Genomic DNA, 16,220 nt, shown 5'->3' with positions numbered 1-16,220 from the left:
CAAACCCAGAATCGAGTCTAGGACTCTTAACCACACAATCTAGGCATAAAAATCACCCAAAAACCTATTGTAATTACCACCCCAAATCAACAATCAATCAACACTCAAAACCCAGTCAAAACTCATCTTAAAAATCTGAATTTCCAAAAGAATCAAGACAGAATTATTACCTCTATTTATAGCCTCAATCCTCAGCAATTCCTTGACTGACCCTAGCTTAATATCACCAGATTTCCCAACTTAAAATCAAGCTTTTCCCTTAAAGAATTCCTTCAGCTTCAAAGCACAAGAGAGGGAGAGAGTGGGAGAGAGAACATGCAAGAGAGAGAGAGAGAGAGAGAGAGAGAGAGAGTGTTTGAGAAATTCCTAATAGTTCTGGTTATTTTCCTAAAGTCATTTGAGTATATCCTTAACCAAAAGACCCCTCAGATTAACTCAGCCTCTTTTATGACACATAAGGGCAAAATGGTCATTTTCCCCATTTCCCGCTAATTCCTCGAGTCATCCTACAGATTCCCAATTAATCCCACTATTCCCAACTAACTATCAAATAATTACCCATTATTTGATAAATCTCAAATACACATTAAACTTCCCAAAATAACCCTTAGCTCACCCTGAGCCAGTATTAAACCCCACTGTGACTATTCCGCTAATCCGCTCACTAGGATCGCCTCGAGCCGAATACTGAAAACATATCCACATAATAATGTGGTCCCAACAATTTAACACATAATCAAATTTATGCCCTTAACGGGCCAAAATTTACAACTATGCCCTTGTGAACAGTAGCGGGCCTACATGCATATCTAATATTCATACGCATGCATATAAATGTATTCATATTATCATATAAATCATGCATGCCAAGTCACGCATTCAATCAATTAATCACACATATATCCAATTATGCCCTCTCAGCACGCTAACCAAGGCACTAAACCCTATTAGCATTTTTGGAACGTTACATAATCAATCTTTATTATTGGAAAGTTTATTTCAATTTTTAGCCTTAATTTAAAAATCACTCTATTTTCGACAGCCAAATAGAAATTTAAAAGAAATTATTGTTAATTGGTTGCTAGTCCTTGTGGGAACGATACTGTACTTACTATTTTATTACTTGAATTGATTGTGTATACTTGCACATCATATTTTACCGATCAAGTTTTGGCGCCATTGCCGGGGACTAATATCCAATATCAAAATTAATTGTCTTTTGTTCTACTTTGGTTTTTACTTTTAGTACTCATTTAGATCGAGGTTGTATTGTGTTTCACGAATTATTGGTATATGCGTGGAAGTAGACAAAAGGAACTCATACTGGTAGATCTTGAAATTGAAAGAACGTGCAGACAAAATCGAAAGATAAAGAAAGGGCTGGATTTTTCCATGGTTGAGAATCAAGGAAATGTAGCAATTAATGCTACTAATGTTAATATTATCCTAAATATTGCAGAGGTCCCAATGGAACGAGGACCAAAGACGCTTAGAGACTATGTTCTTCCTATTGTCACAAGAGTGCATTCATGCATTAGACACCCCACTATTGCTGCAAATAATTTCGAGATTAAGCCAACAAAATTACAAATGGTGCAATTTACTATTCAGTTTAGGGGGTTGCCCACGGAAGATCCTAATTTGCACATACCCAATTTTCTGGAGCTATGTGCAACATTTGAGATGAATGGGGTGAGTAACGATGAGATTAGACTTAGATTATTCGCATTCTCTCTACAAGACCGAGCAAAGAGTTGGCTAATTTCACTGCAATCTAATTCTATCACAACATGGGAGGAGTTAGCCCATAAGTTCTCAGAAAAGTTTTTCCCACTAGCAAAAGCTGCAAAGTTGAGAGGGGAAATTAATAATTTCTAAAAGACAGAAGGGGAATCATTGTATGATGCATGGGAAAGATTTAAAGAATTGTTAAGGAAGTGTCCACATCATGGTATAGAGAAGTGGATGCTAGTCCATAATTTTTATAATGGGTTGAATGGTACTACTCGGACCATAATAGATGTTGCAGCAGGAGGTGTGTTCATGAGCAAGAGTTCTAATAAGGCGTATAAATTTCTAGAGGAGATGGTCATGAATAACTACCAATGGCCAAGTGAAAGGGGACAAACAAAGAAGGTGGCTGGTATGATTGAATTGGATGCTATTTCCATGCTTACAGTGCAAGTGAGCAACCTGTCAGCCCAAACCATGCAAGTACAGAGTTTATGTGGGGCATGTGGAAGTGCTCATCCATTAAATCAATGTCCTATCATGGATATGAATAATATACCTATGGAACAAGTCCAAGTTATAGGAAATTTTCAAAGACCAACCAACCATCCCTTTTCGATGTCATATAACAAAGGGTGGAGGAATCACTCTAATTTCTCATGGACAAATAATCAAGCTGCACAACAGTCTTTCCCTCAAAATTTGAAACACTACCCACCTCCATATCCACAACCACATCAGCCAACACAAATGAAACAACTCGACGCATAGCCCGATGTACTGAACCAGTTCATGACAGAAACTAAGGCATCTATCAGGAGCTTGGAGACTCAATTAAGGCAGTTGGCTACTTTGATGACCAACCATGCTCAAGGGAACTTACCAAGCACTATTGAGGTAAACAAAAAAGATCAGTGCAATGCAATATATTTGAGGAGTGGCAATGAGCTAAAAGTGCCAAAAATGGTTGATAAAGATAAGGAAGTGAGTGGGTCTAATGTTACTAAGAACTTAGAGAAGCAGCAAAAAATAAGCATAGATCACCATATAAAGATCCCATATCCTCAGAGGCTTTGAAAGAATAAGCTTGAGAGGCCGTTTTCTAAATTTTTGGATATCTTTCGAAAGCTACACATCAATATCTTGTTTGCTGAGGCACTTGAACAAATGCCAAGTTATGTGAAGTTTATGAAAGAAATTTTGTCAAAGAAAAGGAAATTGGGGGACTATGAGACAATGGCACTTACTAAGGAGTGCAATGCGATAATTCAAAAGAAAATAATTCCCAAGCTTAATGATCCTGGTAGTTTCAATATACCATGTTCTATAGGGGCTCAATGGTGACAAAGGCTTTATTTGATTTAGGGGCCAGTGTGAAATTAATGCCTCTATCAATCTTTCGGAAGTTGAATTTGGGAGAAGCTCGACCTACTGCCGTGTCTTTGTAGATGGCAGTAGATCAGTCAAACATCCTCGTGGAGTGATTGAGGATGTATTGGTGAAAGTGGACAAATTCATCTTTCCTACAGACTTTATTATTATTGATATGGAGAAAGATTAATATTTAATGTTTTTGCAGCAATGGAAATTCCAACTTGTTGTAGAGTTGAAGTGGTAAAAAGAGGAGAGAACAAGTTGGAAGTCTTTAAGCAAATATCAATGGCTAAAACTGGAATGCGAAAAGTGCGTCATTATTTATAAGGCTTCTTTAGTGAGAGGATTCGAATGTTACATGAGTAGGGTAAATTTCCACCAATCTATAATAATAAGAAATGAGGGCCAACTCATGACACTAAGGCTCTCAAGGATGTGAGGGGTGGCCTTGATCCAAGTTGAAATATGAAAGAAAACAAGCGTTCGGCTAAATGATGTTAACGACAACACATTTGGAGGCATTCCAATATTTTATTTGCATTCTTTTTATTAGTTTTATTTAAGTTTTAGTATTGTGAATACTTTAATTTTAGTATTTTGGTTATCTATTTTTATTTGATTTTAATTTCTATTAAATATGAGACTAATTTGAGTTGCAGCGCTACTTCGGGCTTTGGCATAATGAATTATGGGCTAACCCAAAATTTTTCTTTCCCCATTTTTGATTCACCATCTCAATTCATATCATTTTAAGCAGTCTGAGGTGTCAAATAAGTTTCTTTTCCTTAGCTTTTATTTAAACATTGGGGACAATGTTTAGGTTAAGTTTGGGGGAAGGAATTTATTGTTTTGCATATAGCATGTTATTTTGTTCATCGTGTTGTGTTTGTTATTTTGTCTAGGTCGTTTAGAGTGTTATTTGAATCAAGTTGACAATGATTAGCCAATGATAATATGATTGAATGATATGCTATATAAATTGAATGGGAATGAAGCTATAAAAATCTGTGTGCTTGGTTGAATATTTCTTTCCAATTTTTACTTTGTCTACTTAAATAATTGAGAGCTTAATCATGATTTTTAATAAATTTTGTGTAATTGAACAATTTTTATACTTGCCGAATTTTGAAAATGAAAATAAATTATGAAAATATTGTTATTCTAGACTTGTTTGCTTGCTATTTGAGACAAAATCCTAGATGATGCATGTTTTGGAAGATGATTTAGGCCATTCTTTGTAATGTTTGAGCCTTTCAAGCTAACCTTGATTTATTAAATCCCTAGTTACCGAATTTTGAGCCTAATTTGATTCTCTTTGTTTGACAATTATTTTGAGCTTATTTGAAACTTTGTTATTTTTCCTTCCCTTTGATATACCATGAGCATATGAAAAGTGATTGGGGGATGGTTTGTAATGGGGATTTATTTGTGGAAATTTGTGTCAATAGAAGAAGAAAAATTGAGAGAAGAAAAAAAAAGGTATATTGAATAAGAACGGCACTCCAATTGAAAATACAAAGAAATAAGTTTGGGGGGAGTGTAGTATCATTAAAAGAAAAAAGAAAAAAAAATCAGGTTTATGAATTTTCTATCAGAGCAAGAAAGATTGATAAATTTGGGATTGTTTTTGGGGTTTGCAAGTTAATACAAATTGGTTTGTTTGGTTTGTGTGCTTATGGTACATTTTGAGCCTAAATGACTTTTTCATCTACCTTTACCTAAGCCCTTTAAATTATAAGCTATGAAAGTGCTATTGATTTCTGAGCATGTGTTTTCTACATTGGTGGAGATTAGTAAGTATAGCAAGCTTATGGGATAATGATATTAATTGATTGTAATGAAAAAAAAAATTGGTGAGCATGAATTGATTCAAATGCATTTTATTTATTAATCATGATTTTGAGAGATTTTATTTTTGCTTGGACTTAAGTGAATTGGACGAATATTTTGATTGAAATTCTCGATTATAAGTTGATTTTCCTGAAGATTATACAAGTGTGTTAGTCATCATAGCTTGAGGCTTGAATTATTGTTGTCGGCTTGATTCAGTTGTGTTGGTTGTTTAGGTTCTTAGTTTTGTCATGTAAGTTTGCGTTCTTTACTCGAGGGCGAGTAAAGGATTAGTTTGGGGGAGTTTGATAAACAACTTTTATTCTTGTTTATGGTCTAGTTTTTAGGAAGATTTTCATTAGTTTAAGGTTATTTTATTGCAGATTTATGCTTGTTTGTTCATGTTTCAGGTTTTTGATGTTAAGAAGGTGAAAAGAGATTAATGAAGTAAAAGTGGGAGAAAATGGAGCACCTTTGGAGAAAATCGAGTCATTTTGGAAGCAAGGAGTCCGAGGTACACTACTGTGAATAGCGCCCCAGTGCTAGCATGATAGCGCTACAACGCTATCTGGTTGTTTTAAAGGCTTTTGTTTCTGTAACTAGCGCTACAAAACTAGGGCTGCATCACTAGTTGAGTTTAATTTGGAAACCTGATGGTAGTGCTACAGTGCTGTAACCAAGCGCTACAACACTAGTTTGCGAATTTTCATATGACTTCAATTGTGCAAATAGCTCTACAGCACCCAAAACCTAGTGCTACAGCGCTATCGACACAATTTTGAAATTTAAGCCATTTTTAGAAGGACAAAATGGTTTTTTCTATTGGGACCATTGAAAAACTATTAAAGTGACATTATTCTGCGAATTGGATAATGCTGCTTAGTTTGAAAACCCTAGATTAAGAAATGACGATTGGTTTATTGTTTCTAGATTTCTTTTGCTGGTTTATTGTTTTCTAGATTTCTTCTTCATCTTATTTCTTTAAGTTATTTTCTATGAACAATTATATGAATGTTATTGTTATTATGTCTGATATGAACTAAATCCTCTATCTAGGGGTTAATGTAGTCGCTTGGATTTCTATTTAATTTTACTATGATGTTCTATTGATTCTTCTTCTTTATTCTAATCTATAAAATGTTTGCCTAATGCTAGTAAATACTTGATCAATATTTGCTTGATTTATGATTTTGATTCAAAATTTGAAAGATGCGAATTGAGTATGCTATCATTATATAGACATAGGTTATATATTGGATGACAGTTACCTGTATGACTTATGTAGCAATTAGGTTTCTATGCTTAATGCCTGCTATGTGTTTAAGTTTATCACAGAGATGTAGAAAACCTGAATATAAGTTGAGATTTTAAATATTTAAAAAGAATAGGAATCAATTTTTGTTAACCTGCTATTAGAATAGGAAGAAGAGATTTAGATCTAATTAGTAAAATTGATAGAATAAAAAGTTGATGAAGTTAATACCCTAGGATTTTAATCATTGAATCAATCTTTATTATTGGAAAGTTTATTTCAATTTTAAGTCTTAGTTAAAAAATCACTCTATTTTCAACATCCAAATAGAAATTTAAAAATAATTATTGGTAATTGGTTGATAGTCCTTGTGGGAACGATACTGCACGTACTATTTTATTACTTGAATCGATTGTGTATACTTGCACATCATATTTTACCGATCACTAACCCCAGGAAACTCCTAACCTCCGAGGCGTTCCTTTGCCTCGACCAATCCCTAACTGCTTCTACCTTGGCTGGATCTATTTTAATCCCGTCTCCACTGACAATATGTCCAAGGAAAGTCACCTCCAGTAGCCAGAGCTCACATTTCTTAAATTTAACATACAATTGATGCTCCCTCAACCTTTGCAATACCAATTGGAGATGCTGCTCATGCTCTGCCTCTGAACGAGAGTAAACTAGGATGTTGTCGATGAAGATAATCACAAACTAATCTAAGTAATCCTTGAACACCTTGTTCATCAGATCCATAAATGTTGTTGGGGCATTAGTCAATCCAAATGACATAAGCAGGAACTCATAATTCCCGTACCTTGTGAGGAAGGCCGTCTTCGGGATATCCTCGTCCTTGATCCTCATCTAGTGATAACCAGATCAGAGATCAATCTTTGAGAATATAGTCTTACCCTGCAACTGATCGAACAAGTCGTCTATCCTTGGTAATGGGTACTTATTCTTGATAGTCAACTTGTTCAACTCCCTATAGTCTATGCACATCCTCAGGGTTCCATCTTTCTTCTTCACAAACAAAATCGGAGCACCCCGTGGTGAGAAGCTAGGTTTGATAAATCCCATGTCTAGTAGCTCCTGTAATTGTATCTTCAACTTTGCCGTAGCCATTCTATATGGTGCCCTCGACAATGGTTCTATATCCGGTAAGTCCTCAGGGAACACATCCAGGAACTCACATACCACTTTAGTCTCCCCTGGACCATTGGTGCGATCCTAGTGGCATCCACGACACTGGCTAGAAAAGCTATACATCCTCCTCATAATAGGTCTCTGGCCCTCAATGCTGATATCATTGGAATGCGAGGTCCATGCACAATACCCACAAAAATGAAGGGGTCCTCACACTCAGGCTCAAAGGTCACCATCTTTTTCCTGCAGTCTATAGTCGCCCCATATTTGCCTAACCAATCCATCCCCAAAATCATGTCAAAGTCATCCATACCCAACTCAATTAAGTCTACTGATAGTTCCCTGCTATCCACCATCACTGGCAGTGCGCTAATCCATCTCCTAGAAACTACCAGTTGCCCTGTAGTCAGTATAGTCCCAAACCCTGCAGTATAATACTCATTAGGCCTACACAATCTATCAATCACTTTGCTAGAAACAAATGAATGTGTAGCAGCAGAGTCAATCAATACAGTATATGAAGAGCCAACGCTAGAAATCTGACCTGTCACCACCGAGGGACAAGCCTCAGCCTCTGCCCGAGTCAAGGCAAACACTCGACCTAGAGTCAAGTTGTCTGCCTTCCCTAATTCTTCTTTCTTCACAGTCAGGCAATCTTTCTTGAGGTTCCCAATCACCCCACACAAGTAACAGGCTTTCGCCCCGCATTTGCCTAGATAGTGCTTCTTGCATCTAACACACTCTGGGTAGCTTTTCCATGTCTCATCACCACCCTGGACACCCTGGCCCCTCCTATCGGGACCAACAGTGGTCAAGGTGTCAGGGGTGTTCCTTTTTTGATCACTGGGGCCTCCGCCCCTACAAGATCCTGCAAGTGGAGGCACTGCCTTGCGAACATCCCGTCTTGGAACACTCTTCCTCCATATATTGTTCTCTGCCTCCTCAGCAGTGAGGGCCTTCTCAACCACCTGGGCATATGTTGTCTCCCTAGGTACTAATGTGATCCTCACATCTCAAGCTATCATAACATTCAGCCCTAAAAAGAACTTGTCTTGTTTGGCTGCATCTATAGGCACTAGATCAGGTGTGAACCTCGCTAGTCTGTCAAACTTCAGGGCATACTCAGTAACTGTCATGCTGCCTTGTACCAGACTGATAAACTTATTCACCTTTGTCGCCCTGACAGCAATACTATAGTATTTCTGGTTAAGCAGATCTCTAAACTCGTCCCAACTCATGGTAGAAACATCTCGAGTCTGGGATGCCACCTCCCACCAAATACGGGCATCATCTCAAAACATGTAAGTGGCACAGGCCACCCTATCATTACCTACCACCCTCATGAAGTCTAGGATGGAGGTAATCAAACTCATCCACTGTTCAACCTTAAGTGGATCGGGTCCTCCCTCAAAGATTGGAGGATGCTGCTTCCTAAATATTTCATATAGCGGCTCCCACCTGTACCCAATATCAGGCGGCTATACTATTGATGCCACAATAGGTGGCAAGTCAGGTGTAGCACTCCCTGGGGGAGCCTGATGCCTCAGAAGATGAATCTTTTTATCTTGACTTTGGAGTCTAGCTTGCATATCAGCAAGCAACTGGTGCCAGTTCTCAGGAACTGCCGGAGGGTTCTGGCCCTGATCGTCATCTCTAGCCTAGATCCCGATGTCAGCTATCCGAATTGATCGCCTTGGAGGCATAAATCTCCAAGTTAATCAGCAATCAACGACTCAGCTGATCAGGCAATGATAACAAGTTTTGAATTAACTCCATAGTCTAATGCCAAAACTCAAGCATCAGTATACAATTATAATTCAAACATGCATTTTAACATTCATTCACATACAATAGCAATGCTAATAAGCATGCCTTATTATATCCTGATATCCCTAAAAAATACAGGGATGACGTTGCGAATGAGAAAGCGACATGTGGCATCACAAATCAAGGAAAAACGATGATGTATTGAGAAAAGACCGACGGGTAAAAAAGATAGGTCCAGGACCTATAGGGAAATTGGACAAGCCTAAACCCCCTAGGGTGGTCGGCCTGACCCATACCTCTAGGGGTGGTCGGCCTAAGCAGGCCCAAGATCCCTAGGGGTGGTCGGCCCTAGTGTGTTCAAAAGCCCCTAGACTACGAGTGGTCGGCTCCAGTATTCCCAAGGACCCCTAGGGATGGTCGGCCTGACCCCAACCCCTAGGGTGGTCGGCCTGACGTGCTCAAGAACCATCTGGGTGGTCGGCCCACCCTATTATTCATAGGGTGATCGGCCTAAACCCCCAAGTACACTTCATTGAGAAATACTCACTCTCGTTCAAACTAAAATCAACAGGCCTAGCACCCAGAGGATCAACAGGTCCAGCACCCAAAAGGTCATAGGCCTAGCACCCATGATCGGGTCGTCGGGCCTAGCACCTATGTCCCATATACCAACAGAGACTTAACATCTTCCTAGAGGTTTCTATTGTGCATTATCCACTATGATCTAGAGAAACAACGAGAAGACCCATGATCTCATAATCATGGGGGAGATGGACACGTATCTCCACTACCTGATACTCGTGTACCAAACCATGATCTCTAGTACTACTGATCATGTAACAGCCCCTGGGTACTATAAATAAAGGACCCAGGGCTTCATAAAGAGAACTTTGGGACTTTTCCCTAGGAGGGTTTTTTCTGGAATTTTTGAGATCTGAAGAATAGTTGGGGAGAAATTATGGGCAAATTAGAAACGAGTGAATGCTTTTGTTCCTCAGTGTAATTGTGGAGTGATTCAATACTAAAAGCTAAGTTGATTAGGTTATTAATGTTCATCATAACACGGCTGAATCACTATAAAATTTGTTGTGCTTGTTTAAGATATTCTTACTCTGTCGTTTATTATATTTATTTCGTTCAAAAGGTGTCGTATACTGTACATACGAGCGTTGGCCAATTTCACAAGTCAACATTTTGGTGCTTTCATTGAGAGTACGATATCAAGAAACACACTTTCATCAGTTTACGATGCCTCCAAAACCCAGTCAGACAAAGAAAACGACTCCCAGGGATTCCAACACTCAGGATCCCATCGATCTCATTAGCGAACCTCAGGTGGAGGTTGGAGACCAACTTGTTGTAGAAGATCCTGAAGATACTCACCAGGAGGAGATGGTGCAATTTATGGCAAGGTAAGAGGCCTTTACTGCAGAAATTTCCCTCCAGAGGGCAAATGTGGAACGACAACAATGGGAGATAGATGAGCAGGTCCAGAGGATGATCTAGAGGGAGCAGGAAGCTAATCGGAGGCACCGGGAGGATGTTGTTGCCATGGAGGTGGCTACTCAGTTAGCCTGAGCTAACGCTGAAGTTACTACTCAGGCGGTGAGAGAGGCTCATGCCAAAGCAGTAGGAATGCGAGACAACAGTAATAGAGAGTCCCAGGGGAGGAGTCAAACCCCACAGACGCTCTCAGAGCCACTTTCCCAGAGACGGGATGATGAGGCACATTCCAAGACTGCCTCCTCCATGACTAAAAAGAATAACACTTCATGTCGGAGTAGGAGTGTTACCAACCCGAAGGCCCCCTCCCAGGGGGATAGATGAAACAATGCAGGAGATGAAGGTCAAACATCTGAGAGGCATGACAGAAATGGAAATGGCCGCTCAAAATCTCAAAGTCATGTAGGAGGAGAGGCTAAGGGGCAGGGTCGCACCGACAAGGGCAAGGCGAACCTGCCACCCCCACACCCTCAGTCTCGCAAGAGAATGGAACCTATGAACAACACCAATACGGTGTTCGATAGGCTCGAGAAAGATGCACATCCTCAGGATCTGAGGGAAGTCATCAACAGGAGGACCAGTGCTTAGGAGGGGGTATTGGGGACATCTACCCTACATGGAGCAGTGATCCCACCAGCAGTGCAAGCTCAAATAGATGCACTCGTCATGGTTGTACAGGGTCTGACAAAGAAACTTTCCAATATCGAGCTGGCACATAGAAGTGAGAGTCCCTTCAGTGCTAATATCCAAGCTGCTCAACCACCACTGAAATACAAGACCTCGAAACTCCCAACATACACTGGGAAGGAGGACCCAGTACGACATATTGGGAAGTTCGAGGATCAGATGGAGTTACTCGGTGTAGAGCATCATTATAGGTGCAGGGTATTCCCTAACTCCATTTTTTTGTCAAAAAAATTTTGCGGAGACGGGATTTGAACCCGTGACCTCAAGGTTATGAGCCTTGCGAGCTACCAAGCTACTCTACCCCGCACTGAAGAGAAGAAATGGGAACTAGGGGGAAAACAAGGATTGAATGGTCCCCTACCACTCTCTCTGACTCGGCTCAGGAATGGTATTGGAAATTCAAACCTGGATCCATCACTTCCTGGGAGTAGTCCAAGAAAGAATTCTGCAAGGTCTTTAGTGCTGGGCAGATTCAACCAGTTTATGCCAATTAGTTAGCTGACATCAAGCAAGGGAAAGATGAATCCCTGAAAGACTACATTCAAAGATTCATGAGAGAGGCGAACCGAGCATCCACTGTAGGAGATAAAGGGAAGTTCATTGCCATCTTGGCAGGAATAATTTATCGTAGTCCCTTGTGGGATAGTATACACAGGAACCCTATCAACACCTTGCAGGAGTTCCTAGACCGAGCTGACAAATACATGAAGCTAGATGATGCTATCATGAAAGAAGAAAAAGGCATAAACCATTCGACCACTGTCAAGGCAGATAAGAATGATGCAAACCCTCAGGGTGGCAGTGGGGGCAACAGTAAGAAGAAGAATACCTCAGGGGCTGAGCAGGGTGGAGAAAAGAAAGCTAAGTCAGCACTCGCCGACAAACAAGCTAAGCATCAACCCTACCAGCCTAGGTTCACCAATTATACCATCTTGACAACATCAAGGGCTGAGATTTACCTTGTGTTCAGAAGGAAAGAAGGACAAGAATAAGTTTTGTTGTTTCCATAATGATTATGGGCACAACATAAACGAGTGCAAACAATTGAAGGTTGAGATAGAGTTTATTCTCTGACGAGGAAAACTCTCGAGGTACCAAGGCAAGACCAAAACCCCAAGCAGGAATCTAGAATTCTGAAGGCAGAGGAGTCCACCACTGGAGCCGACAGCTATAGACTTCACACTGGATACCATATGTGGAGGGCCCACATAGCAAGCAACAGTAACAATGCTCGTCAGCGATATGCAAGGACCCTCAGACATGAGGTAGGGGGAGTATTCCCAATCTATGGCAGTCGAGGAGTGGTCTCCAAAAAATCATCCCTAGAGAAGATGAAGCTCATGGTCAAGGTCCTGACACCGTGTTCCCAAATTATATATGGGTTCACGGGTGTAACGCCCTACTACCTTAGATTCATTACCAAGTGAGTTTAAAATGTGCGTTTAACTTGCTAATCAAGAATTAGGTCAAAAGTCTAACTAAACTGTACTAAAAACCACATAATTTGAAAATATACTCATCCATTGAAAATCAAAAGTGTTCTACATTCGGGATCCCAAAATACTGTTTATAAATATTTACAACTCAAAGCATGTTTAAAGTCGACTACACGAAAAAATAGGATTCAGTACAAAGCATCTCCCAAAAATACCCCTGGCCGTGATAGCCAGGCAGACTAGACATGTACGCGTTGCCTCTTGCCCTTACCTGCACCATAGAGCACCCGTGAGTCGAAGCCCAGCAAGAAAAATCCACACAAATAGATAACATATGCATATCAATCGCTCAGCATATAACAAATCCGCCAATAGGCTAAACACATACGGCCATGCCGTCCCAGGCGCTTTACCAGCCCTTGGGTTCGTTGTCTACATCGTAAGGATAGCCCAGGTATCCTTTAGGGTCTTACCCTAGCAACTCGCACTCTGCGTGCTAAACGTTGCTCCCGGCCCCCTTGCCATTCTCGGCCTTCGCCGTTCCCGGCCCTTGCCATTCTCGGCCTTCAATGTTCCTGGCTCTTGCCGATCATTGACATATACGCATACATAGCATAATTAAACAAACACTTAAACATGTATTAACATAATCAATGAGCTATGCCCTGCACATAATCATATAGGGTCGTGCCCTGCAACACAACTATGGGGCCTCGCCCCGCTCTATGGGTACAACAGTTTTCTTACCTGTGTCTCGTGCTTCTCGAGCAGCGAAATCTCGAGCACGGTCCCCTAACCCGAGCCTCGCTGAAAACCTATTCACAACACATACATAACACTCTCATTACTAACCAATCCCAGAACCAATCCCATGCTCTCGGGACCTCCCATTTCCCCACACAAGGTAGCGGAAGCGTCCCTTGAGCACCCTGAGCCAAAACCCTAAAAACACAATTTCCCTTCCTAGAAATTGGCCTAGCGACACAACCCTATAGGGGCCGCGGCGCCCAGAGTGGTGCCCTCCTCCTGATTCAACCTAGCACCGCGGCGTGGAAGAATAGGGTCGCGACACTCATGCGCGAACCCAGAAAACTGGGTTTTTCCCCAACACTTTCCCGAGCCAAAACTCTTCCAAATCAACCCCTAGGTACTCCCAAGTCCCAAATCAACATAAAACCCCAAATAGAAAGTATGGAAACTCAGAAACAACAACAAGAAGATCAAATACCCTATCAAACCCATAAATCACCTTGTGGTTTAAAACTTTATCAAACTTAAACCACAAACAAGAAAACGTAAACAATTTCATAATATAAACCTCAGAAATGCATGAAGTTCTTACCTTATACAAGAATTCGACCTTGAGCTTCCTCCAACTCCAACCCCAAGCTAAACCCCTTTGATTCCCAAGCTGAATTCTCACAAACAACAAGACACAAATCCAGCTTTCAACTTCCATTCTCAAACTCTCAAGAACAAGCTTGGAAACTTAAAGAAAATCAGGGATGAATCCTTACCTCTATGTTAAACACACCCTTGAGCTAATTCCCCTAGCCACATCAAGCAAAATCCTTCAATTCCTTAGTCTAAAATCCTCAAGATTCTTCAAGCGCTCAACCACCAAGGAGAGGGAAAGAGAGAGACGAATATGAGAGAGAGAGAGAGAGAGAGTTTAGTAATTCTATTATTTTCCTTTCCTCTGCTTTTGCCAAAATGTTCTAGTATTTCCCAGCCCTTAACTAAATATAACCAGCTTCCAAAATGACCTAATTTCCCCTTTAAGTTAACCTAAGCCCTCACATGACACCAAGGGCGATTTAGTCTTTTAACACATCCCGCTAAGTCCTCGAGTATGCCTAAGAAATCCCTGTTTAATCTTGACACGTCTAAACTATTACTGAATTACTAACCGCTACTCAATAATTCCCGCACACTCTGTAATATTCCCAAAATACCCCTAACCTCCTCTCGAGCCGGATATTTGACCCTATTGTGGCTTTCTAGCTAAATAGCTCCCTAGGACCGTCTTAGAACGTGCACCTTGATTAGATCACCACTCACATGTGGTATCAAGCACAATACACATAAATATAGCATTTATGCCCCCAACGGGCTAAAATTACAAATATGCCCCAAACAGCCAAATGGGGCCCACATGCATATTTAATCACCTAAACATGCACTTCTAATCATATATTCATTAAATTCACATATTAATACAATATATCAATTATTTCCCTCCAAGCACGCTAATCAAGGCCCTAAGCCTTATTAGCAAATTTGGGTTGCTACAATGGGAGAATTCGCAGCACCAATAGGAACTATCAAACTACCGGTCACGGTGGGGGATGCCCCCGGGCACGAGACTGTGATGACAGAGTTCCTGGTGGTAGATTTCTCATCGGCTTACAATGTAGTTCTCGAGAGACCCCTCCTGATGGTGTTACACGCAGCATTATCTATCTGGCATCTATCTTTGAAATTCCCCACAAGCGCAGGGCAACGATGCATACAGTGTAACCAAAGGGAGGCATGAGAATGCTATAATGTGTCAGTGGTGAAGGCAAAGAAAGGACCATGCTTAAACAACATGATAGTAACCTGCTGCGAAGATAATGAAGGAACCAATGAGGTTTTCCACATGGAAGTTGACATTGAAAGAAATACTCTACTGGAGCCAGGGGCTCCTTTTAACGAAGATTTGTTATTATAGCAAGTTTCCCAAAGTGAGGGAAACGAAATTGATCCTCGCTTTGGGGTTGACGTCATGGGGGTAGGACCAGTCGAAGAGCTGGACGAAGTCCTACTAGATGAGGAGGACCCGACTAGAGTAATCAAAGTCTGGAAGGAATTAAAGGTGGAAATTAAGGCACGGTTGGTGGAATTTTTAAAGAAAAACCAAGACGTTTTTGCCTGGTAACATAAGGGCATGGTTGGAATTTCTCCATCCGTCATAAGTCATGTCCTCAATGTAGACAAGAACTACCCACCAATGCAACTAGAAAGGAGACTGCTTGACAAAGATCGATCTTAAGCCTTGAAGGAGGAGGTCGAGCCTCAAGGAAAACAGTTTTATAAGGGAGGCCTACTACCTAGATGGGGTATCAAACCCCGTACTGGTCCCAAAGCCAAACAAGAAGTGGAGAGCATGCATGGACTTCACAGATCTGAGCAAGGCCTGCCCCAAAGACTGCTTCCCCTACCTAGAATATACCAAATGTTCGATGCAACGACAGGACATGAAATACTTTCATTCATGGATGCGTATTCTGGGTATAATCAAATAAGTATGTACCCTCCCAACGAGGAAGATACCAGCTTCCAGATAGACAATGGATTGTACTGTTATAAGGTGATGCCATTCGGCTTGAAGAACGTAGGAGCCACCTACCAACGTTTAGTAAATGGCATGTTCCGAGACTTGACTGGCAAAAATATGGAGGTATACTTCGATGACATGTTGGCCAATTCCATAGAAGTTGGAGGGCATGTTC

The 16,220-nt window shown here is 40.8% G+C and overlaps 2 non-coding genes across 2 annotated transcripts; both read right to left on the bottom strand.

Annotated features, from left to right (window-relative positions):
• Positions 1 to 1,848: 1,848 nt before the first annotated feature.
• On the bottom strand, positions 1,849 to 1,955 carry LOC133813159 (small nucleolar RNA R71). Its single transcript, XR_009884198.1, has one exon. It is a non-coding gene; the product is annotated as a small nucleolar RNA R71 (small nucleolar RNA).
• Positions 1,956 to 11,523: 9,568 nt separating this feature from the next.
• Positions 11,524 to 11,597, bottom strand: TRNAM-CAU (transfer RNA methionine (anticodon CAU)). The gene has a single exon. It is a non-coding gene; the product is annotated as a tRNA-Met (tRNA).
• Positions 11,598 to 16,220: the final 4,623 nt, after the last annotated feature.

This window comes from Humulus lupulus, chromosome 1 (genome assembly GCF_963169125.1).
Source record: "Humulus lupulus chromosome 1, drHumLupu1.1, whole genome shotgun sequence".
NCBI lineage: Eukaryota > Viridiplantae > Streptophyta > Magnoliopsida > Rosales > Cannabaceae > Humulus > Humulus lupulus.
This window is presented reverse-complemented; position numbering and strand designations above follow the sequence as displayed.